The sequence below is a fragment of the Hemicordylus capensis genome, chromosome 5, assembly GCF_027244095.1.
Source record: "Hemicordylus capensis ecotype Gifberg chromosome 5, rHemCap1.1.pri, whole genome shotgun sequence".
Classification (NCBI taxonomy): Eukaryota; Metazoa; Chordata; class Lepidosauria; order Squamata; family Cordylidae; genus Hemicordylus; species Hemicordylus capensis.
The window spans coordinates 165,460,345-165,486,066 of record NC_069661.1 but is presented as its reverse complement, the minus strand read 5'-3'; the positions used below and the strand labels follow the sequence as shown (position 1 = coordinate 165,486,066).

The window sequence follows — 25,722 nt, the reverse complement described above, 5'->3', positions numbered from 1 at the left end:
TAATGCCTTTCAATATTCTAGAGTTTAAATTATAGTTTGCATCTTGCATCACTGAATACACTCTTTAGAATACTTTACATGGATAGATTTGAAAAGAAGCAAGGTTGTTCTCATTGTTTTGGTTTCTATGTACTTCACCTTCAGTCACATTATTGGTTATGACAGAAGTTATGATACAATCGATATAACATATATTTAAGGTACAAACTGGCATATCAAAACACTGCTGATACATCCTATAAGTGCCTCAGATACCTCTGATGATATTACAAATTTCTTTCATGCTTATTTATGAAACCAGATGAGTTTCACAATTCCTAGTGCTAGAAATTGAAATTTCTCATAAGGAATATGATTACAACCCCATTTCATGGTATTATTAAAAGGAATTTCATAGAATTAAAGTGCTTTCCTCAACCTTGAACAAAATTTTTTAAGTCTGGTATACATAAACAAATGGAAGTGGGGCCACTTAAATGCCACTGTATAGAGTCTGATTTATATGGCAAGCTATTCATATGAAGTAGTATACCATACATTTATCATCCTAGGTGGTGATCCTCAATATAAGAAAAAAGAAAAAGGGCGGGGGGAGAGCTGAATAAAATAGTGGGTTTTTTTGAGTTATTCATAAAAGCACCACAATTCACACAATTGCAACACCTAGTACATTTTGACTATGAACTGCTCTTCATTCACCAAATGTACCTGGCAATTTCAAAATAAGTTCATTGCCTTCAGGTTGAGCTTGTTTTCTTTCTGTTGTCTCTGGATGAGGATTGATTGATTGATTGATTGATATTTGATTTCTGTACCGCCCTTCCAAAAATGGCTCAGGGCAGTTTACACAGATAGATAGATAGATCCCTGTCCCCAAAGGGCTCACAATCTAAAATAAGTTAGTAATTGCCCCTTGAACAGCTTTGCTGAATTGCCCCACTGTTAGTTTCTATTCCTATAGTTACTGGTTTCCTCCCACCAGTTCACAGTTGTTACAGGCAGCACCTTTTGATTGTGAACCACTCTTCATCAGAGGCAATAGTCCCTTCTTTGACTCCTGGATAAAGACAAGGAACTCTTTATCCAGGAACCAAAGAATGGACTATTGAATCTGATCAGCATCAAAATGCATTGGGTGTAGCAACTGTGAGCTAGAGTGCTTTCATGCATAAAACACACTATATTCTTCAACACCTTCCAAGGTTTGCCCCAACACCTTCCAAGGTTTGTTTGAAGTGGTGCTGTTATCTGCCTGCTTTCCCCCTTTGTTCCTCAGACTGCTCCTCAAAGCCCTTGTTATCTGAGCAATTGTCATACTGAGCTGAGAAGTTTCATACAAACTTTCATACAGTCTACAGCTATCCGTGTCTGTAGAGAACTAGTACCTAATGTAACACAATATGTGTTTTTCTTCTCCCCCCTCTCTTTGCAATATGAATATGAAAGGTTCCTGTAATTGACCATGTTTGGTTGAGAGAACTTCAATAATACCTTTAATTTGAAAGTCTGCTTCATAGAATCTCTGGGCATTGCTACTTATTCAGCCTTAGGATTGCTTTTCTTTTCTTAAATTATTTAAGCATATAACAATATTAAAAGACCTTTGTAGCATAGTCTTTGTTTGCCAAGCTCTGATGGAAGAAATAAATCTGCCAGACAATTAAAATTGTTATTCAAGCCGATTAGCCTTTTTTTATTTCCTTTCCAGAAGTTCTGATATCTGCTTCAAACTGGCCTGCCCTTTACTTTTTATAGGTCGTTCTTTCACTTGTTATAATTAAATGTATCATTTACTGTTGTATTTAATTATGTTCCTTTTCAGAGAATATTGAAATTTACATTTTGTATTTGTTCGAATAGATCTGCCCTATCTAATGACAGGAGCAGAAGCTCATTAAGGTGCCTGTGCATCTGATATAAAATAAGCCATAACACTGGGTTCCATGGGATTCTGGCCAGCACAAGTACTATGAAAACCCAACCCTGTAATTTTGTTCTCTGATGGGCAGATATGACTATTGCCATTATTCCTAGTAGAAACTTTTATGATGAGATGGTGGGCCACAAAGACAATAAAATAAATACTTAACTGCTTCTACCTCTCTGTGTTCATTAAATTGGTCTGTAGAAGTGAATTTTTCAAATTATTTATTATTCCTAGGACTGATGATCTTTTTAAATTCCATGCATAATGCATTTTCCTCAACATTTAATATGTAGTGTGGAAATTTGCAGCTGTCTCGTGTCCTTAGAACTGCTTTACACATTACACTTCTCCACAGAAAGCCAAAACATACAGGACATGGGAAGTCACCTGATTTTTTTTAAAAAAAATCATTTAAAGCAGCTGTGGAAAGCTGATTTGGTTCAGAGCAGTAATGCTGTGGAAAGAAGTATGCCATTCTTTTCTTCTGCACCATTTCCTTGACCTAAACCAATTCTGCGTTTATAATAATTATTGCTATTCTTCATATCCAAATGTATATTTATTATTTAAAATATGTATAGTATAATCCACTTTTCAACAAAAAGTTCCCAAAAAGTTTACATACAGGTGCCTCATGGTGTTTATATTCTTGCTCAGTGGGCCTAATGGCAGGTGTGTGTGTGTGTGTGTGTGTGTGTGTGTGTGTGTGTGTGTGTGTGAGAGAGAGAGAGAGAGAGAGAGAGAGAGAAAGAAAGAATAGAATGGGAAGGAGTATTAGCGTTCTCCCTCTGATCAGTATCATAGTTATGTGGGCAGCAGCCTGTAGTTACATTTTTTGGTGACTCCCTCTACAAACACCACCCTTCACAGCTGCCTATCTCTCTCTATCCCTAATTCACAGCGGCAAAGAACCAGCATGCCATGGCCCCGGGGGAGCCGTCTGCCCTTTTTGTTGCCAGCAGAGAGCCAGCTCACAGGCTAAGGACTTAACTGCTCAGAGTCATGTGCCAGGCGGTTATGTCATTAGACCTCTTTGGCCAGTGTTGATGAAGGTAGAGGAAGAGAAGAGAGCGGGAAGTTGCTCTGCCTCTGACTGCAGGTGTGCCAGCTTTTTGCCAGCTCTGTCAAGGGAGGGAGGCAAGCAAGCAGGCAAGCAGGCAGGCAGTGTGTGGCCCCAGCCTTAGCACCCCCCCCGCCCAATTGGGCAGCCCCCTGGCCCTAATGGGCAGCCTGTGTTCACTGCACATGGATGGTCACCAAATGGTAGTTCCACCCCAGCTCTGATCTTTACTTTTATCTTTATTCGGTCAATTGACCAGCAAAACAAACAAATAAAACAGCAGCACAATCAGAAAATACATTCAAACAATCCCACCAGTCTCGCCACGCACCAGAGTGGTCCAAATTCTAGCAGCAATGTAGCAAAATTTTGCCACTGAATAAAAGACACTAGAGTCTTTATCTTCAAGTAAGAAGTTCACGAACAGATCGTTAGATATACAAAAGTGCCCAGGGCCATCAGAATACCGAGCCAGTAAGGGCACAATTAAACACTTCCTCACTTCTTGATAGAATTCACAATAATGTAACACATGTTCAGCCGTCTCAATCTCATTAGCATTACAGGGACATAGTTGCACCTCTATCGGCCACTGGTGAAATCTTCCATACAGTAAAGCAGATGGCAAGGCATTAAAATGAGCTCAAGAAAAGGCCCGACAAAACACAGAGAAGGTGATAGTGGACAAGTATGGGGCAGTAGAGAAGCCTGCCCATGATTTTAAAGGCCTATATAGTATTGGAAGGAGAGCTGTCTCATTCTGTAGCTCGATGTCAGAAAGACGTTGGCATACCAGAGCCTTTGCTCTCCATAATCCCAACTCCAAGAGTTGTTCTCGGTCTAACCCTATCGAAAGCAATTTGTTAAATATCCCCTCAGACCAAGTAGGCCGGGGGGAAACAGAAAGAAAGAAAGATAATAAACTTACTGGCTGCAAGTGAATCTTCAGCCAGTAGTTAATGATAATCCTCCAAGCCTAGTTTCCACTTTTGGAAGACCTGCCTCTTGCCGGAGCACTGCATTAGCGGTGCATTTAGTGCATTTAGTTAAACAGTGCTCTGAGAAAACCAGATTGAATTCTTTCTAATAGAGTAAAATTGTTATAAGGGCCCAATTGGGCTCCATAGATGAGCTGTGGCAGGGATTTCGCTATAAACAGCCTAATGGCCACTGGGATAAATCCACCACCTTTAGTTCTAAAAAATCTAAGTATGGCAGCAGAACTCTCTTCTAGCAGAATCAGCTACTGATTGAATATGGGCAGTCAACTTCCCATTATATTGAAAAACCACCCCCAAATACTTAAAACACTTTACCTGTTCAATTTTATGTCCGTCAACCTGCCAAGTTGAGCTTTTAAATCTGTTATTAAAGCACATTATTTTAGTTTTGGCATAATTGATGGTTAAACTGTCTTTGTGACAGTGGTGGGCCAAAGTTTTTAAAGCTCGTTTAAGTCCGATCTTAGTCTGTGATAGAATTGCCACATCATCTGCATATATGAGGATTGGTAGCTTTTTCCCTGCTAACCTAGGAGCATTGGAGTCTATGAGCTGTAGGTGTTTTATAAGCAAATCAACATAAATGTTGAATAAAAAGGGAGCCAATAGGGAGCCTTGTCTCACGCCTTTGTGTAGGGATTACATTTGACAGATGGCCCTCATGGCTGAATCTTACTCGGAGACTAGTATTCTCATGAAGCTTCATAATCAGAGCCAGAAGGCGTTTATCAATGGTGGTAGTAGCAAGTTTTGCCCAAAGCTGCCCCCTGGAGATGGTATCGAAGGCCACTTTGAAGTCTACAAAGGCTACAAAAAGTGAGCCCTTTGCCGAGCGCACATGTTTCTCAATTAAATGATACAAAATTGGAACCCAATCCCAGCTTAATGTTGCTTTTTACCAAAATCGATTTAATTTATTTGATTTATATATATATATATACCGCCCTTCCAAAAATGGCTCAGGGCAGTTTACAATATCTATTTAAACATAGATCTGCCTCATGTTCTACACCCATGTGTAGTTTCACACAAAAACACTCATTATGGTTACCATACATGAGGGCTGTAAGAGAAATGTTTAATGCTATACCTTCATGCTGTGTTTCACCTGTTGAAATGACCCCTCTCCCCAGAATGATCTAAATGCGATTGTCATGCTTTCTCTCAGATAGACCTGCTTTGCATAGTAGGAAACAATATTTTATAAGTAACTCTGACAATCCTCATTTTATTGTTTCTACAGCAAATTACTATCTCTGAGAAGCAGTTGGGCCCCTTGTCACTACTGCTGCAACAGGGACAAGCCCAACAGTTGAGGCAAGGGCCATGTGCATAGGAGGTAGAAAACACCTGGAGTGAGAGCCAGCTGAGGTCAGGAGATGAGTGGGAAGCTGAAGATGCTGGGGTGATGGGCTGGGAAGGAGAAGGCCGAGATCTTGCAAGAGCCAGAGATCTCATTAAATGGGACCTCAGCCTCTCACAAGATTTGTGAAGACTGCCAGGGGCTATTTCAAGGCTGGGCCCATGATGAGATGGACATGGTGGTGGCAGCAGGCAGAGACACCCTGGCAGAGACTTAGAAAGGCAAGAGAGAAAGGGGGCAAGCTGTCAATCCTGGAGGTGATGGGGGCTCAGGTACTATAAACCTCCTCATTCACCACTAGCTTCCATCCCCTGCTAAGGCCCTGGCCAAGAAAGAAGTCAGCCAAGGGCTCTGAAGCACCGCAGGAGCCCTATTCAGAGAAGACAAAATGCTGTATTCACGTACTGCATCCCAAAGGATGCTCGTAAGTCAGCCCAGTTGCTGATGCGCCCCATACGCTCCATGCTTATGGGAGTTTGTAGAGGCAAACGGCATAACTGTGAGGATGGTTGCTTCTGTGATCATCTGGAGTACAGATGATCACTTTTTAAAATTGTCTAAATGGGGCTAGGGTTATGCAAATATGTCTGAAAACATGCAAGCAGTGCCAGCACATGGTCATTGTTGAAGGGGATGGAACTCTCAGGGATCTGCACAAAACCGGTTTTTGTTGTTTGGTTCTAATTAGTACTGAACCCAAACCAGTTCTACTGGTTTGGGTTCTAAACTGTTAGAACCGGCCCATGGTTTCAATCTGAATTCAAATCCCCTAGAACCGGTTCTAAAAAGTTCCCCATAGGGAATAATGGGGCCAAAAGTGGCCCATTAATTCCCATAGGTAGCACCCAGGGGTGCCAAAGTGGGGTTTGTGGTAGGATTCCAAAGCAATCAGTCAAAGGTGCAATTTTTTAATGATTTTAAAAAGATTTTTAAAGTTTTATTTTTTCTCCCATAGGGAATATTGGGGGTTAGATTCTTTGATGTCACATAGATTCTACATAATGAATACCTATGTAGAATCTATGTGCCATCAGATAATCCAACACAATTGACATCAGAGAATCCACATCTGTTGGATTGTCTGATGGCACATAGATTCTATATCAGGATTCATTATGTAGAAAAAATGAGCCAGAGGCTTGAAGCCAGGCTAGCTGGCTGGGCAACAAGCAGAAGGGAGGATTTGGGCCCCACCAAACACTCACTAACTACACACACACACACACACACACACACACACACACACACACACACACAGCACATTACAGACAGCTAGGAAAGGGTCAGCCAAAACTCTCTCTGAAGACCACCAGTCCAGCCTGCAAGGCACAGCAACCAAAGCAACAGCAGCAGTGGTAGCTCCTCAGTCTCTTTCAAGCAGCAGGCAGAGCAGCTGGTGAAGCAGAGCAGCAGAGAAGAACAGCAGAGAAGAAGAGCAGCAGAGAAGAGACAGAGAGAGATTCCAAGCCACAACATGGTCTTTAAATATACTTTGAATAACCCTCCTTGGAGGACCCTCCCTTGTCCCTCCCCCCTGGCCAATGGAGTGACAGGTGTCCCTGAGTGACACACTTTCAACGCCCTTCAGAGGGCCAGAAACATCTGGCCAATAAGGGGATCTGCAGCATGGAAAATCACAAGTGGCACAAAATAGACGACAGTCTCTTTCTTACACAAAAATGGAGGTTTGAGCCACTCGAACCAGGTAGAACTGGCTCTATTAGAACCGGGCTTGGTCCGGTTCAACCTAGAACTGGCTCTCATTTTTATTTTAAAGTTCAGGCTTTATCTAGATCTGTCAAACTGGGGTGTTTCTATCTAGAACTGATTCTGTTTAGAAGCAATTCGCACATCTCTACTCTGTGTCCTAAATGCATGCCTCTCCTTCATGGCCTCTAGTCACATTTCTCTGCTCTTGAACAATTTATTTTCCAACACTAAACCATCTCGCTCACTCTTTCTTCTACTATACCCTTATTTATTGGCATTTTCAGGTTTCACACATCTTTTAAAAGACATGAATGCGAAGGGAACTGTTGCATTGGGTAACAAATTGAAATCAAGTATGAATGAGTGCTTTACTACTGTCATTGACCCAACGTTTAAGATCAAGTATAAAGCAGCATATTTCACAACTGTTTCAGTACAGAGAGTGCTGTTTCTCACAGGTTTATTTATACTCAAGTTTTAGCCAGTCAGGCATAAAATACATGTGATACCCATTATGTATGAAGGATAAATGCTTTGTGTATGTATGTGTGCATTACTCTTTAAATAAATATCAAGCACTACATTCAGGCCAAATTTTTGCTCAGATGTCTTTTGAATCAGACAGTAACAGAAATATACATATGTGCACTTCACAGGCAGTTTGAGGTTTTTGTACTCAAGTATAGGATTGTGCATGGAACCAATTCTAGCAGTTCAATTTGATTTCCAGCAAAATTCAATCTGGACCACGATGCACAAGCCGGTTCAAGTCGAAGTGGCCCAGTGAGGATTCCCCTTTACAAGCAAAGGGGAGAACCCTGCCTTTAAAATACTTCTAATGGCCGCCAGGGGGGTGGTGAGAGGGCACTTTACTATAGCCAGCATTGGTGGTGCTGGTGGCTCCTCTAAACTCTGGAAGCATGGCCTGGTTCTGGTCTCGCACATGCACGGAGGCTGGAAATGGGCCGCACTGCTGGGAGCACCGGACCCGGTCTAGAGTTTCGAGGAGCCGCCACCACTGCCAGTGGCAAAGGGTTGGTTCACTCTGGACTCAGACTGGCACCACTTTTGAGGGGTCTGATCCAGTTTGAGTTCAAACTGGTCGAACTAGTCTGGTTCAAATTGAACTGCACTTCCCTACCCAAGTACTGTATTTACCCAGATAGAAGACAACTCTGAATTTAAGATAACCTCTTCGAAAAATAGACATAAAATACAGGTTATACCTCTACCCAAAAGGAAGAGGACACTGAATTTAAGATGAACCCCCAATTTCTAACATCAAAGAACTTGGCGGGGGGGAACCCTTTTCTTGTATTCCAGTAAATACATTATCTATAATCAAGTCCACGAGAAGCAAGAATGGTTCAATGTAACAAGCATATGAGTGGCAGCTGGAATGTAAACTTGCAGATTTTTGCTTTGCTCTGGGGAAAACAGGGTACAAAAACATGATTTTCAGAAGCATATAGTCATTCATAACACTGTATAAAATATCTTTTGTTATCAAGCACTCAAGGATAATTTTAATGTTCAGCTTGGAGTGCCTATATGTCAGGCAGAATTCCTGCCCTAATAGACTTCCAAGACTATTAAGAGTGACAGCATCTGATTTTCCCAACTGCAGGTAATGCATAGGCATAGAGATGGCAGATAAAGTAAGACTTGAATTGTTCTTTGCTAGAAGATAATGTATCCCAAATGGTTCAGATGATAACTTTTATTGGACCAGCTGTCAGTATGGCGGCAAGCTATCAAGCTGCACAGGGGGGGGAAAGTTCTTTGCAGTTCAAAATTTGAAACCCTATCAGCAGCTGGCTTTATAAACTGTACCATCTAAGCAACACCTACACTCTCTTCACAGATAAATGTCTCAATTTCCTTACTCAATTGAAACCCACCCTTACACTATTAAAAAAGTAAACCATAGCGCATCCACCACCTGAATATCCTTTTCAAGGCCATTATGTGTGACAAACTAGGCAACACAGATTAAAATCGTATATGGAGTTTTGGACCCAATTTTTAAAAGAAAATGCAAAATAAAAACCATTTCTCTCTGAAATAAGTTGCTGGCCATTCATGCTTTTTTAAAATTCATGATTTCGCTCCTGTTGCTTTTATTATTGCTGATTGCAATATTTGTTATTATGACTAGCTCCACCCATGCAACTGAGGATGTCTCAATGGCTGCCCTCCCCCACATATTATATATCCATGTTTCCTGGGTGCAATCCTCAAGACCAGGCGCGTAACAATGATAGGGCAAGGGGAGACAGTTGTCTGGGGGCCCCACTGCCTGGAGGGGCACCCCAGAGGCACCTCATGTGACTCCCCATTGCCCCCTGCCCAGCCCCATAGCCTCTCAGCCACTTGCCCTCTTCGCCGTCTCTCCTGCTTGTTCTGCTGGCCCGCAATCGAAGCAGCAGGCAAACTGCAAAGAGCTCCTTTTCTCCCGCCTCTCAGCTGATCGGCGGGTGGGCGGGGCTTCCACGGAGGCCTCCGTGTAGGCCGCAGTGAAGCCTGAACTCCAGTAGGGCCCAAGCCAGCCAGGAAGGAGGAGGCAGCCAGAGTGTTCTCTGCAGCAGAAGACTCCTTGCTGCCCTGCTTAACCCAGACCAGCATTTGCCAGGTAGAGTGTGAACTCCTTTTTGTGGTTACCTTTCCCGCCCCCCCCCATATATAGGGATCTGCTTGCCATAGGGCTTGGATGGGGGGGGGAGGAGGGACCGAGAAGTCTCTGAATATTTATTTTGAAACAGCTTGGAAAATTTGCTGACTTAAAAAAAACTATCTAAAAAGTCCTATAAGTGGCTTGTTTCATGGCAGAAAATTGCAAAAACTTCTGGAACAGTATTTTATTAATTTTATTCATTCATTCATATATTTATAAATGCACTTATGTTCAAGTTGTTTTGCAACCCAGAAGGTCTGAGTGAGAATTGTGAAGCATGTGTGGTGCTTTTATTTTATTTTTCTTGTGTGTGAACTGCTCCCCAATAACTTGCAGGGACTTCAGGGTAAATCTGGCCAACATGTGAATGCAGCACCTCCATTCCAGAGGAGATGTGTCTTAAAGGGCTTTAAAAGCCTCCTGTGAAAAACCTCCTGCAATCAAACTTGACTGAATTTGTTCAGAATTCTGAGAAAACAAACATAGGCTCACCCTGCATGGTTGAAAGTCTCCTTTGCTAATCTGCAGCGAGGGGCCCATTTTAATAATTCATCTTTCTAGTGTGTTCTAGGCATTAAAAGTAATACAAATGTATAGTACTCAATGTATATCACTATATATTGTGACGTGTGTGTGTATATTCAGTGAAATGTATTTGCAGGCAGCATACTTATTTTGGAATATCAGACTTAAATCCTTGGGGGCCTGGGGTGTGCGGAGGCCCTGGACTTTGCGGGGGGGCCCATTTTAAAATCTTGTCTCTGGGCCCACTCCAACCTTGCTACGCCCCTGCTCAAGACTTAACTGCCAGACCCCAGCAACAGCTCTCTATTCTATTTCCTCACCAACAGCCCTCTCTCTGCATTCTCATTGAAAGGGCCCCTTGTTTTGTATTCCTGATTTGCATTGTTTGTTATAATGAACCTGCTTTAAATTGTTTTTATTTGTGAACCACCTTGAGTTTTTAAAGAAAAGCATGTGTATGGAGAGGGGAAATCTATATAAGAAATGTATGTGATTTGATCTTCCTTTGCTGTGTTGAATGATATGTCTATTTTAAAATGCTTAATATAACCACACCCTTACTGATGCAAGTAATTTCTTCTTCTACTGGTGTATGATGATACTTTGCTGAGTTAACCAAAATAATTTAAAAAATTAAGATTGTTCTTTATTACCAGATTTTTTTATAATGCCTAGTAATATAGCAAAAGGAACCAATGGCATTTATTTCACTGTTTTCAACCTGTAGCTCTTAACTATTAGGTAAAATGTCCAAATGTGAAGGAATCCTCACATTCACAAGGATTGCTGCTACATCTCCAGCAATCTGTTTATTCCATTTTGTATGTTTCAGCATCCCAGAAATGTGAAGAAATGTTATGTACAGTTCAAAGAATCATATAGACACAGCTAACTTTATAAAAGCTATCTGCCATTTTCAATCCAGACGTCCCTGGGTTCTCCATGGCAACTACTCCCAGAATCCTCTCTGGAGTTCAGAATTAGGCTGGGTCTTCAATATCAGGTTCTGCTAGCTACCTACTACCCGCATCCATCTAACTGCAACATTTGACTGCAAGAATGTATTTGAATTTGATGCTGTTTGGAAATTATGTGCTGCCGATTACCTGGGATTTCAATGTTCAAGTGGGAGAAGAGGTTATTGATCTGAGTGTAATGTAGGGGCGACACAATTTGGGAGAGATCAATGAACTCATTCGGTTTGGCTCACTTTGTCCTTGTGAAGATTTTATGTTATCACTCAGCATCACTGCCTATTAAACCATAGTTGGAGGTCTCCAGAACAGCACCACTGAAACACTGGCATGCAGCTTAAAGAAAGGGAGGGGATTAGCAAATATGCAAGTGTGCATTTATTCAAGTGTGCAAATATTCAAGTGTGCACCCTTAGCAAATGTGCAAGTCCCAAGGCGTTGGTATCAATCAGAATGGCTAGTTTCTTCAGTCTTTGCCTTGCATATCTAAAATCACCCACGTGGCTGGTTCATTTATTAATGGAGTGACATAAGTAACTCAATACATGCAAAATCTAATTAGCAAACAGTTTGATGTGTAGCAGAACATTGGGAAGAGAAGCCAGAAAATGAGCTGCAGGAACAGATGGAGCGGCTATTCACTTATGTTGTAAAGACGGTCATTGCAAGGAAACATGAATGGAAATAACAGCTGTGAATTTTAAACCAAATACACTAAATTAACAGTGGTGGGTTGCAAACAAAGCTTTGCTGAATAGGGAAAATAGAAAGGTCAATGCAAGAAGATACTGCAATAATATAATTACAAAAGATTATATAGCATTAGACAAGCATAAAAGTGTACACACTGAAAAAAGATTATCTGTTATTTGATTAAAAATGGAGATGGGTTGTGGTGTCTATTACTAGCCCAATTCAGATATGATGCTCTATGAGTGCTCACTGAGCAAAGAGACACCCTTTAAAGTGGTGATCCTCTTATATTTAGCAGGTGGACAGCAACTAGCCCTATTCAACCCCAGCCTCCAGTGGCTGTTGCTGTTATCTGCCTTATGATTCTTTTTAGGTTGTGAGCCCTTTGGGGAAAGGGCTTTTAAAAAAATGTATTATTTATTTTTCTACATAAGCCACTTTGTGAACTTTGGTTGAAGAGCGGTATATAAATAATCTTAGTAGTAGTGTTGGTAGTGGTGTACAGATGTCTATATACTCAGACATGTGTTTGTATGGATGACTCTACCTGTGTTCATTTTGAAAGTGAACCTGGATACAGGCCCTTCAAATGCATTGTACAGATAGGAAGGGTCCTTCTGTACCTATGTTTAACATAACATGTGAATGACTGTACCTGTGTACAGATCTGTACCTGTGTACAATGTACACTTATTATATGAGCGCTGAAAATAACATGTGAATTGGCCAGCTGTCAATATTCTTCTTTTTGTTCTGGCATCTTCAGTCCCATCCATTTTTTAGGACCAGTGATTTTTTGACAGAATATCAAATTGCACTGGTAGGACTGGTAGATTTTTCTGTATCCCTGCCACTCTTTCCTAAGATTTCCATAAAGCAAAAGGTTTTATTCTAAAATAAAGGAATTAATTTGAACTAGCTGGCCTGGGTGCAGAGCATCTGCACCTCTAGTTGTCCCTTCCCCCTGCCTTCCCCATCTCGTTCTTGGCTCCCCCCCTGTTCTCACCCCCCTGGCTGCTGCCGCCCTCTCTCACCCCAGCTGCCGCCACTTACTCCCCCCCCCGGCCACTGCCACTTTCTCCCCGCTGGCCGTCGCTTTCTCCCCCCACCGCCGCTTTCTCCCCCAGCTGCTGCAGCTTTCCATCCCCCTCAGTTGCCACCGCTCCCCCCTCCCCCAGCCACTGCCATTCCCCCCCGGCAGCTGTCACTTTCTTCCACCCCACCACCACTTCCTCTCCCCTCCGCCACAGCTGCCTCCCGGCAGTTCTCTTGTGAATTCTCATGAGAGCTTCCACACACAGGATTAGCCATTGGTACATCTTAGCAAATTATATATATAGATTATAAAATGGAACTTCGGAAAAAGAAAATGGAAATTTAAAATGAAGGGGGGAATGAAAGAGATTTTTGTGGATTTTGGCATTCCCAGAATTCAAGTAGTTGATTAAAAACAACTATTTAAGTACAATCAAGTTATTGTTAAGTCACATTCCTTTAGTCGTGGTAGAAACAAGGGAAGGGTGAGTGCTGAATCTGGAGAAATATTAGTTTATATTTATATCATTCCAATAACATTCTGATTTGATATGCCTGATAGTTACCCTGGCAGGAAACAGTTTCTTACCTATCATAAGAATATGCTCTTAAAGACTATCCAAGTCAAAACACACAACTTGAGTCTTTGCTGAAATCACAACAGGAAGCTACTGGGGGATAGTGGTTTAACCTGGACTGAGCCCAAACTAGCTACCTACCATGTTTCATGTTCATTTTCTTGAGTCTCAAAAAGTGCTTCCTGTTTCCAATAATTTTTGGCACCTGTCTGCAGCTGCTCCGGGCAAAGAAGCATCCCTACAGCAAACTGCGTCCTTAGCTCTGCAGAGCTGATCACACAAGGGGACATGATTTTCACCTATCTCTTCTTCCCCTAGTAATGCAGATCACACAGCCTTCAGGGACATATTTTTTGGTGGTACAAGGCATTTCTAGGGATGGAAAACTTAGCAAAAATTCCCACACCCTGTGTGATCAGCTCTTCAGAGCATAAGAAATGGTCCAGTGAGGACACACTCCTTGCCTTTGTTTGTGGCTCCTTGCAGAGTTAATGGGGTGTCAGCCATTGTTTTGATGATGTTCTTCCCTGTACCACTTGCCTTTTTTCTCCTGTGTCTTCAATGTTATCAGGCAGTCTCATTATGGAAACCCATGTGATGTTGTCAGTGAGATCACAACGTCATTTCTGACATGAGGCTGTAAATGTCGTGTCTGCAGTCAATAGTGTAGGCAAGTGAGATAGAAGAGAGTGAAGGCAAAGAATAGGAGAAATGGGGCCAAGAGGTAGGAGCATCCGGGGTGGGGGGGGTGGGGGAGAATGCCAGACAATAGCATACAAATATCTGATGAGTACATTCTGGCAAATATTTTCAGCTGCACCAAATGTGCTACTTTCAAGCAAATACTGAAATCAGAGAATATTCAACATAGCTCTAGGTGTAACATTCCTGTAGAGACAGTTCATGTGATCAAATTTATATTTGCATGAAGCTACCCAAGGATGTACTGCAGAATGTTCTGAGCTCAGTCAGCTTGCCAGTTGTTCTGACAGAACAAGTCTTGCATTTGAAGGGTATTCCATTTTAGAAAGAAATATTCGTAATGGGGCCTTCAGAGTGAGACCGACCGTGCCGAGCTCGAGGACATTCCGAGCTTGCAACATTCTGCACAATCCTATTCCCCAACTAGTGCCAGAAATGCAACAATGTGCAGCACATCATGTCCACAGTGATCCTCTGACAGAACAAGTCTTGCATTTGAAGGGTGTTCCGTTTCAGAAACAAATACTCGTAATGGGCCCTTTTGAGTGAGACTGTGCCAAGCTTGAGAACGTTCCGAGCTTGCAACATTCTGCACAATGCCTACTCCCCAGAATGGCAATAACATGCAGCACGTCATGTCCACAGTGATCCTCATGACTGCAGCTGCTTGAAAAAAGTGCCACCATAAATGATAAAAAATCACTACTACAGCTGTATCCGTGGAGGGTCACATCATGTCACAGGCTTCACATGACTGCATACAAATAACTGAGGATGGCTTTGAGTTCACCAATAGTTAATTGCTATAAGCTAACATGGAAACATGTGGGCTGAAATCTGAATATATGTGAACTGTTGTAAAAACAAGTGGATCAAAATGTGACCCAAACCCACCCTTCCACCCTTCCTTCCTTCCTTCCTTCCTTCCTTCCTTCCTTCCTTCCTTCCTTCCTTCCTTCCTTCCTATTAATATCTGTTCCCACAAAGACCCCAGAACAGAGGGGATGGATTCACCAACTTTCTAATCCTTGTCCTCTTTCTCTTCCTGTTCAGTCTCTGCTTTTCTTTAAGTTTGCTCCTTGGGCTTCTTCCCACTGTTTCATTCTAACTCTGAATGCTAGCCCAGCTGCTAGGATATAGGATATAGCCCAACTGCCCTGGCCTTATATCCAGATCCACACATGTTGTACATGTCCTTTAAGGCAACATACCCTTGATAGCCTGCTTTCTCTACTACACTTGGGCTTCTTTGGGGCAACTTGAGCTCCCCAATAGCTGGCTGTGCTCAAGCAATGGTTTTTTCCAGCAATTGCTTGAAGCTATTACTAAAAGCAGTTTCCAATTTCTTTCCCAGATGTCTCTAAAATGGGAAATGGGAAAACACTGTAACCCATTGTCAAGTACATTCTGGCACCCAAGAGCCTCACACAAACATTATTCCTCCTGTCGGCAGTGAAATTGAAAGGAAGAACAGAATGAATTAAGGAAATGAGCAAATATTGCTCAAAATGTTTTACTGTTCTAATACTATTTTTTCAGGGTTTAAAACCATCATCATTGGGTTTGCCTCTCATGGAGCCTGGTTCAATGTTTGGAATATGATCAAATCCAAATATAAAGTCCCCCTCAAAACTTTTAGCCACCTTTTATAGGCACATTGGGGCTAAGAGGAAGGGCTCTAATTGATTAATTAGAGACGCAAGTTTTGGGTGGTATAGAAATATTTTTAATTATTTATTTATTAATCAATGTGATCTTCAGAATAGCTGAAGGGCAATGGCTGGCCATTCCATGGAAGGAACAATCTGTCACTACAGAGATGGAAAGTATGTCCTTACTAGCAACTATTGGGAAGTTGTTGTAGAGACAGGCGGTGGCTTAGTCACCACTTTGCTATCACATGGCTGCGGACTGCTAGCATCCCCTGTAATAAGCCCTTCATGTCAGTGGGGTCTGCTAATTAGTCAGCAGCTGCCTGCTTATATGATCTAACTGAGCTGGACTATCTCTACGGCCACCTCCTGGCAGTTTCCAGTGGAGAGGACAAGCTTTCCCATCCTTCCTTTGAACACCCCACAGTGCTGCTGAGTGATTCTCACCGGGGACCACCTCAGGGGCCACCGCTGTGCTGGTTCTTTGGTCTAGCTTTGATTTCTTTGAAAGAATCAGCAAACCACAAGATATCTCAGGAGTATATTAGATGAGCAAATCCATTTGCAGTGGATGTGACCACCCCCCACCCCGACTAAACATTAGTTCCCTTTTCGCACGTTATATTTTGACAAACTGCTCATTCATTTGAACTCCTCTTTCTCTCTCTCAAATAATTCTGGATTAGTGTTACTTTGTTTATACTGATCAGCCCAAATATTGTCATAGGCTTTAGTAGGTTTTTACTAGGAGCATAGCTATAATTGAACAAGGAGGGGCAAATGTTACTGGGCCCCTGGGGGTGGGTGTCCACTGGTTGAGCAACAGCTCACTCTTCCCGTTTCACCTCCCTGACTGTCCCAGAGGGCAGGAACCCGTCTTCATTTCTTGTCCAAGGGCCCATTCCGACCTTGCTATGCCCTGGCTTCGCAGCAACTTATTAATAATTTTGGGGAAACTTTTCTGTTTGTCATTTTTATAATGAATTTTATGCTGCAAGTCAATGTATTTAGCTGGTTATGTCAAATCAGTTCCGCATTTCCCCACTTACATGCTGCTTGCTGGATTCCCAGATTTTCCAAATTTCCTTTGTAATACTCCGCTCACATGCAAGATTGGATAGCATTACATTTCATAATGCTGAAAGCAACTAATTGTAATCTCTCTGGGTCACTCACAGTTTGCATATGTCCTCCAGTGTCCATGTTTGCTCCCCCTCCAATTTAGCTGTCATTGGCAAATTTAATCAAAGGTGATTTTCTACCTTCCTCTAGCCCATTAATGGGACAATCAAATAATGTTCGGAGCAATAACCCCCAAAGTGCACTACTACTTAATTATAATGGTGACACAGATAACTTACCATAAATGATTATTCTGTATCCTTTACCTTTTAATCCATCAATGATTTTTTAAAATCTATTTGGTACTTAGCCAAGTATTATAATATGAGATATAATATCAAATGCCCAGCCACATTCTAAATATATCCACTGCAAAGAAAGTATCAGCCGCAAAGAGTCTTGAACTCTCAATCTCCTGCTCCAAAGTCAGAGGCCCTATCGATTAGTCATCAGTCAGTGCACACAGGGGGCATAATCCTGCAACCCTTGTGAAAGTGTGTCTATTGAAGTCATTTGTTAGAAAGGTATGTTACTTCCCTGAAGACCCTGACTATTTTCTTTCATATAATACAGTGCAGTCAAATTTCCTTCCTAACTTTGCTTGCATCTTCTGGCAGCTTAAAAAGTGAATCCTTAACCAAACTTTAGGGAATAAAAAGGAGGTAGAGGATCAAACCTGAGCACAGCATCACTCCAAATCTCTAAGCAGCTGTCGGAGCACTGGGGCCACAACAGACAAGCATAACAAAGTCAAAGTTATGACAAAGCGTCCCATCATGCATGCCATCTGTTTAACCTTTTAATGCTGTTATAGGCCATCATCATGGGGTCGTTCAAAATAGTAAAATATGCCCAAACTTCAACTTATGAATATTCTAAACCCACAGCGGCTGTGATGAGCTTCATCTGAGCACTGGGGCTTTTAAGTACCTCCTCTTGGAAAGCTCAAGATGAATTGCAAAACTCAGGGCATTTCAAAGCAGCCCTTGCACAAAGGGGCTTTTTGACTTGTGGCCTATTCTGTTGCTCCACACCTTCAGAAAAGGAAGTGCTAAATTATCTTTGCCTTAGGCACTGCGTCAGTCCCTCAGAATAGCCAGTGTCCAAAAGGATCTCTATGCCTTGTGGCCTATACTGTGCTGATATTTAAACCAAAGATACAGCAAGTTCACACAGACATATTTTGATTTTCAGCTGATGGTTCATTTGCTCACTGGCTGTTATTTTACCATTCCATCTAGCAGAACTGCATCCTGAGAGGTAGAGAATGAACTTCAGAGCTTGCTTGGAAAAAACGTTTTCAGTTAACTACAGCTACAGATTTGTCAGATTGTACTACAAACAGATCAAATTCTTCCAGTTTTTTTGCCATGAGACACCATGTTTTGTCTTGCCAACTAGCCTGGTTGTGTGGGGCAAATAGGAGATGAAAAGTGGACCAAGTTGGCTACTCTAAAAGCAGGATAGTTTGGTCACCTGAAATTTTCATTGCATGTCTGTAAACATTATGGACAGTTCTCTACCCCAGGAGATCTGCCTTGCCCCCTCGGCCCCTTGTTTCTGGTGCCTTTTAAAACCCCATGGGGGGATTAAATGGGTCTTTACAGTAATTTGTATTGATCATCTCTACTGTCTGGATTATATTATTGATCAACCACTCTTTATAAGCTTGCCTCTCGATTTTTCTTGTTTTTGTATTTTAACAGCATTTAAAAAATATAATGCTTTATGCCACCTTGAATAAAGGAAAGGTAAGGTATAAATATTTAAAATTAATAAATATATAGATCTTCAGCATATGCATGTAGCATTGATCAACGGAACTTTCTTTGCCAGTCATAGAAAGTTGTTATTACAATTATTATACAAATATTTATATACTGCTTTTTTCAAATCAGTTCTCACAGTGGTTTACATAGCAAAAGTTCATGGAACCATCTCATGATGGTTTCCTTTCCCAAAGGAGTTACTGTCTGAAAGAAACACAAAGGAGACCTCAGCAATAGCCACTGGATATAATGTATGCTATGTTGGGCTGACTGGGGACAGTTGCTCTCCCCCCGCCCCCGCTAAATATGAGAACCATCATTCTCTTTGCCCATTTAGTAGTACAAATAAACATTTAGGAATAAACTTTTTTAAGTTCTTGAACAGAAATATAACCTGTTCAATTTTTTTCTGCATGACCAGGCTGCTTCAATTTCTATTGGATCAGGCTACAGATAGCTAGAGGCAGCATTAACATGTAACATTTCTCCCCACCCCGCCACCCACTCACCTGTCCACATTCACATGTAAAGGAGGCTTTCTGCAGTCAGAGAGACTGCAGAGAGGAGGGGGATCTGGCTGCATGGGGCTTCTTTGTGACTGAAGGACAATCACATCCAGAGAGAGGGAAGAGCTTCTCCCCTCAACTCCAGGTGCAGCAGAGTGGGACTGTGATGGAGCATTCTGACGTAATGCTGGCACCACCAAAGTGCAGGTACAGAAAGCGAAACCCACTATAAACGGAAGGTTCAAAACAGAGTCTCGGAACGGAGACTTTGGGTCATTTTGGGGTCCAAAGTGTGGTTGCACTCATTTGGATGTACAAAATTTTCAATCTGAGGCCCCTTCAACTCCAGTTCTGCATTGTTTGCAAATTGGCTCAATGTTAGGGGTGTGCACGGAACTGGCTGGTCTGGTTTCGTTTGAGTCCGAACTGGACCCAAACTGAACCAGACCAGACAAGTTCAGTCTGGCACCCCTTCACCACCCCTCCGCTTGGTCTGGGGGATGCTCACAAGCTTTTCTGGAGTGTGTGTGTGTGTGTGTGTGTGTGTGTGTGTGTGTGTGTGTATATATAATCCCCTGAACTGGCCTGGGGTGGTGGTGGTTTGGTTCGATCCCGAACAGTTGAACCGAATTGTTTCGACATTGAATGTGCACATCCTTACTCAGTGTTTGCTAGCATTCCCAGACACTGGAAAGTCATCCCAAAACAGTATTGATTCCTGCTACAGCAAGATGAGGCACTGACATTTTCAGCCATCCTAACCACTAGTCCCCACTCCTTTTCAGTGTTTTCCAAACCTAAAGAGGGGCATTATTTCCACCTTCCTAATCCTCTATGTTATCACTAATTATGTCATCTAGGGCAAATATTAAATAAGAAAAACTGTTTATTGCCTACAACTTTCTTTTCTTTTAGTCTATTAAATAAAAAGCGAAGATTTTGCTTACATAAATTTTACTGATTTAGGGAGGGGATTCTTTAGACTCATTTCATCCCACCTTAATCCCATTGACCTTTTGGCCAAATTACTAAGAAAAAGTATGAAAACATGTTAAAGGAGTTGGGGTGGTTAGAAACAAGGGAGCTGATAACACAATACTCCAGTTAGATCTTTAAATAAATCAAAGCAACTACTCTTAACAGAATATGCAAATTCCTACTGCTCAATTATCCAGTAGATGGTGATAGATTATTAATTTATAGCATGTTTCAGCAAGGATTTAAAGCAGGAGGAACTAGACCGCCATCTAATCCCATTTACCAAGTGATCTCTGAGCTGCCAAGGAAAAGAGAAAGAAAAAGATCCAAGTACATCAAACTGTCCTTTTATATGCTTACAGAATTTCTTGGATGACCAAATTGGATCATAAGTAAGAAAAAAATAAGGCAATACAGTGAGAAAGAGAAAGCAATGACCACAGTTATTACATTAAGGAAGGATAGTTTACTTGTCTCCGTAGAACACAGAATGATACTTGTGATGTTGGGAAGGAAGTATTAGATCTCTCAGTTGGCAGATGCATCCTTTAAAAAATGTGATGGTTGCTTTTAGTTCGGTGTAAGTGATATCCTACACTTCTACCATGTGATAATATGCCATGTGTTGTTGAAATGACATTTATCAAGGAAGAACTGAAAAACTGAGGTAAAATTCATTCACACTATATTGTGTTAAATGGGAAGCATTAAAATCAATTTTTGTGACATTTTTGTGATGACAAAATGGGCTAAGTACACAGAAGTTATTCTCATCCATTACATTAAGAAAAACATGGTATTGCTTGGTTTTCTCCTTTTAAATCAGGAGCAGGATATCATTCATGATATGTTTCTAGCGTAGTACTTTTCTCCAAGCATGAACTAAGAGGTGCAAGATTCAAGAAGAGAAGAGGCATACTTAGTTTAACTAGAAGATGACATTAAATAGGTGAGCAGCAGGCAAGTACTTGATGGCCTATTGATTATTCTAGGAACGGGATCTGAAAGAGTTTCTCAGTCCCATTGCCTGGAGAATATTTTCATCAGGAAAGTGTCATCAGGAGGAGGGCATTTCATGAGGAATCAGCATTTACCTTGCAAAGGCATAGATAAACTGCAAAAAGAGTAAGGAAAGGGATTTCAACATAAATAGTGTGGCTGCCTTGTTGCTATTAGACATATAACAACAAATTCAGACTGTCATGTCATGTCTATGCTGGATTCTGATAGAGAGAGGTGCACCTAGGTAATTTTGGAGCCTGGAACTAAAAGTCTTTGGAGCTCACGCCCCAATGGAAATTTAAGCAGCATCCCCCTACACACACACACACTGTGACACATACAGTATGGTATGGGTTCTTGAGGGCACGAACAACAACTGAACTCACAAGAAAGTAAGACTATAAAACACGTATATTTGTGCAAATCTGCATTAGCAGAAACTTTTCAACACGCAACTTAGCATATTCCCATCCCACATACTTCCCCCCCTCCCCCCTCTGTCCCTAAGGAAGAGGTCACACTCAGCCACCCAGTAGAGGTCACGGTCATGCTCCGCCACCTGGCTCAATGTTAAACAAACTTAAGATTACTTTGTATTTATGAGGGCAGCAGTTATAAAACATTTGGAGATGAGGTTTTGAATCACCGATGTGTGTGAGCCTGTAATAGGCATGGGCTGGCTTGGTTCAAAACTGGCTCCACTCTAACAGCAAAGGAGGTGGCAGTGGTGGTGGCAGCCACAGCAGCAGCAACATCAGAGATGGCAGTGGGTGTTCCTCCAACACCCTCACCAGCCTCCCACTAGGGATGTGCATGAAGCGGTTCAGCGCTCCTTTTCTGCAGTGCCGAACTGGTTTGGAAGTCCAGCGTTCAAGCCACCTCAGAGGCAGGGGTACTTTAAGGGGCAGGGAGGGTGCCCTTACCTGCCCTACTGCTTCTCCCCTGCTGGTGCTCTCCCCAAAAGCATTGGTGTGCGGCTGCAGCATACCTCCTTTCAGCCCCGTTCAGCATCATGACATAAATGGCTGACGTGTGTGCATGCCATGCACACACGCGTCAGCCATTGAAATAATGATGCTGACCGGGCTGCAAGGAGGTATGCTGCAGCCCCTCACCAACGCTTTTGGGGAGAGCGCCGCAGGGGGAAAGTGGTGGGGCAGGTAAGGGCACCCTCCCTGCCCCTTAAAGGCCCCCCCACCCCCTGGGATTGTACAAACCAGTTCATGCACATACCTACCTCCCACATGAGAGGCTAGGCCAGCTGAGGCATGGTTTGGGCTTCTGCCAGCCCCCACCTCTGATTCAGCTATCACTGCTGCAACTGCCACTACTACAGCCACCTCCGACCTCCCTGCCGTCTCCCCCGGTGAGAAACTAAAGGTAAATATTCCCCTTTTGCTGCCCCGCCTTCTTTGTTTAGGGAATCTCCCTTTACGTGTGAAGGGGCATCTTATCCCATGAGCTGGCCCGCAAGCCAGTTCTTTGAACTGGGGGGATCAAGGGCATGGGGGGAATGGAATCCTGTTTTCCTTGTGTGAAGGGAGGGAGAGGCCACATTCACCAGGACAAGATATGCAGATGGAACAGGGCAAAGGATGTGTGTGTGTGTGTGTGTGTGTGTGTGTGTGTGTCTGTCTGTCTGTCCCACCATGACCAGGGAAGATGTTACGAGGGGAGACCCCAGCAGAGCACTCCAGCCAGACCCATCCACTAAGCTTGCTGCCCAGTGGGCTACCAATCTCATGAGAGGGCCAGTCTATTGGGGATATGCCTGAGCCTATTGAGGCATTATCCCCACCCATGGACTGCGGGCTCACGAGCTGAAACAGCCTCTTAACCACCATGGAATCCAAGGGGGCCCTTCTCTAGTGGGGCCCCAGCTATCCTTGTTGAAAAATAGAAGAAGAAAAATAAAACTCCCCACTCCCCTAATCCCTCTTCAGCGTTGCATGCACCCCGGCAGATATCTCCACACTCCATGTTCCATAGCCTAGCAGTTTGCACAGCTGTGGGATGAGACAGCATGTTCTCTCAAGTTCTAAAGTTCCTGGGTCCAGGCCATCTATGTGCCATATGCAGATGAGTGGACATGGGGAATAGTGGGAGAGGCCATTTTCCTCTGCTCCCCCAACCCCAGGGCACCTGGGTAGACTGTTGGGGTTGATAGTGCACATGTGCACTTTTGCTGCCCAGCCGGGCAGGGGGCTTGTTTCCCTGGCACCGAGAGCAGAAAAGCAGTCTCTGGGACACCCCTGCCTATTGGATCCCAACACAGCGCAACTTAGAGCACCCATGGACTGACACTCTTGTGAACAGGCATAGTCCACGTGGCCATTTAGTCGCCACACTCATCATCATAGTTTGATGAGAAGCGACCAAAGCCTTGCTCATGAGTAAAAGGGGGTTGTAACACCTCCCGCTCCCTGGGGAAGTGGTTGGGCCCCACTTCCCCATCCTTTCTTTGTCAAAAATAGAACAGATTCCCCCGAAACCTCCCCACACTCTTTCCCTATGCGGACCTGCAAGCATGGAGAGAGCATCTAGACACCCCCTTTCCCCAGCGCATGCACAATGATGGTGGAGGAATGGACACAAGCACGAACTTTCTGATCATTCAGGACACCTGGTTTCCAGTCCGTCTTACCACCATATGCAGATCTGTAGATACAGGGATGGACTGGAGAGGGGAGCCCCTCTGCTCTCTGATCAATGCTGGAGAGCGTGGTTACAACTCCAGGACGCCGTAAAGAGTACACCTGTGCACATTGATGTTTGGGCAGGAAGGGGGTACGGTATCATGGCAGCTTGCCCATTGTCCCCAAGACCAGGAATGTGCTTCCCGGGAGAGCAGTCCTCATGGCCACAAGCCAGAAACCATCATTGCTCTATCCAGAGCACTCATGGCCTGATGCTCTCTTGAGGGAGGTGTTAGGTGGAGAGGGGGATGTATAGCCCTCCTGAGTCAGCTATGCTTTTGGGGGGCACAGACAGTACTTCTTTCCTCTCCACTTGGATGGTCCCTTTCATGAGCTGTTTGGGAGTGTCCCCATGGCCTGTCACTCTGATGCCAGGCCACTGAGCCCTAGATCAGGTGGCAGTTTCCTTGAAAAGGGATCTCAGCTGATCCAAGACTGTCTTCAGTGACCTGTCCTGCCTCTGTGGGCATCTACCCCCCAAAGGGGAAGGGGCTGGGGCCCTCTTCCCCACCTTTTGTGTGTGAAAAACAGAACTTATCTGCTCTGGAATCCCTTCTGGGGGTCTGTCTTTCAGACCTGGCCCATAGCACCCCCATAAAAACCAATCACAAGGACAGTGTGCAACATCACAAGGATGGATGGATTGTCAGGGGACAGGGTTTGACAGCAGTTTTGTGTCAGTCACCGAGACCAGGAAAGCACTTGCATGAGTGCCTTTCCCCACAGCTTTTCTGCATGGAGCCTCCTCCCTCGCTCTCCTTAGTCTGCCACTCTTGTGAGAGAGAGAGGTCCATGGGGTTATGGGCTAAAGCTGCAGCATGCAATGAGAGCACCAGCTTGTACAACATGAATACCATCATGTAATTTTTCAATTAGTGCCCAACAGGCAGTTATTCTCATGACTAAGGGAGCAAACATCCTCCCTGGGGAAGGGGCTGGGCCCCTCTTCCCCACCCTTTCTTGGTTAAAAATAGAACTTGGCTTCTTTGGAATCCCTTCCGGGGGTCTGCCTTTCAGACCCCGCCAATAGCACCCCCACACAAACAGTTTACATGGATGCGGGCACTGGGCTGTGGAGCAGACACTTCCAGCCATTCAACATTTCTTGGCCAGGGCCATCATTGCGACCTATGTAGATGAGCCACTGTGGGGAACCCTGAGTGAGGGGAGATGGCATTTCCAGCAATCCCTGGCAAGCTCCCTGGGTATGGTGGCAGGGAAATCCATGCATATGTGCTATGGGGTGACCTGACTGCCAGATGAGTGCTTGTAATCCTGCAATCCACCATCCACCAAGACCAGGAAAGGTGTTGCTGGAGTACCCTTCCCTGGGGCTTGCAGGAAAACAGTAACCCAGCTGGGCATCTGCAGCCCTCTGGCCCACATGTGTGCCTCCATAGCCTCATGAAAGAGCAGTCCTGGTCTGTAATGGCAGGGGGATATCTATGCAACACAGGAGAATTCTGATCACTTCCCTGGATGGCTCTTCTCATGAATAAGACTTAGGGAGCAAAAATCCCCCCCCCAGGAAAGGGGCTGGGCCCCCCTTCCCCACCCTTTCTTTGCGAAACATAGAACTTGGCTGCTCCAGCTACCCTGCTTGGGTCTGCCTCTTGGCTTCCCCCTCTTGTTCCCCTGCTTGTGCTTCCATTTGGTGTGTTTGTGCTTGTGGACACCCATGACTGCTCGCACTACGCAGCTAAGTGGCTTAACAGGATAGGTGGTCCAGGTTGGGGTGTGTTGGCGTCCCGGTAG

At 43.6% G+C, this 25,722-nt stretch overlaps 1 protein-coding gene across 2 annotated transcripts in view; it reads left to right on the top strand.

The window, feature by feature from the left end:
* Positions 1-9,589: 9,589 nt before the first annotated feature.
* LOC128327057 (uncharacterized) overlaps positions 9,590-25,722 on the top strand; it is a 143,339-nt gene continuing 127,206 nt past the window's right edge. Inside the window, exon 1 of one of the 2 annotated variants that reach the window (XR_008308431.1) lies at positions 9,590-9,693. The gene's annotated coding sequence lies outside the window, so the exon portion shown is untranslated. The remainder of the gene's footprint in view (positions 9,694-25,722) is intronic. The other variant, XR_008308433.1, reaches the window with a different exon arrangement.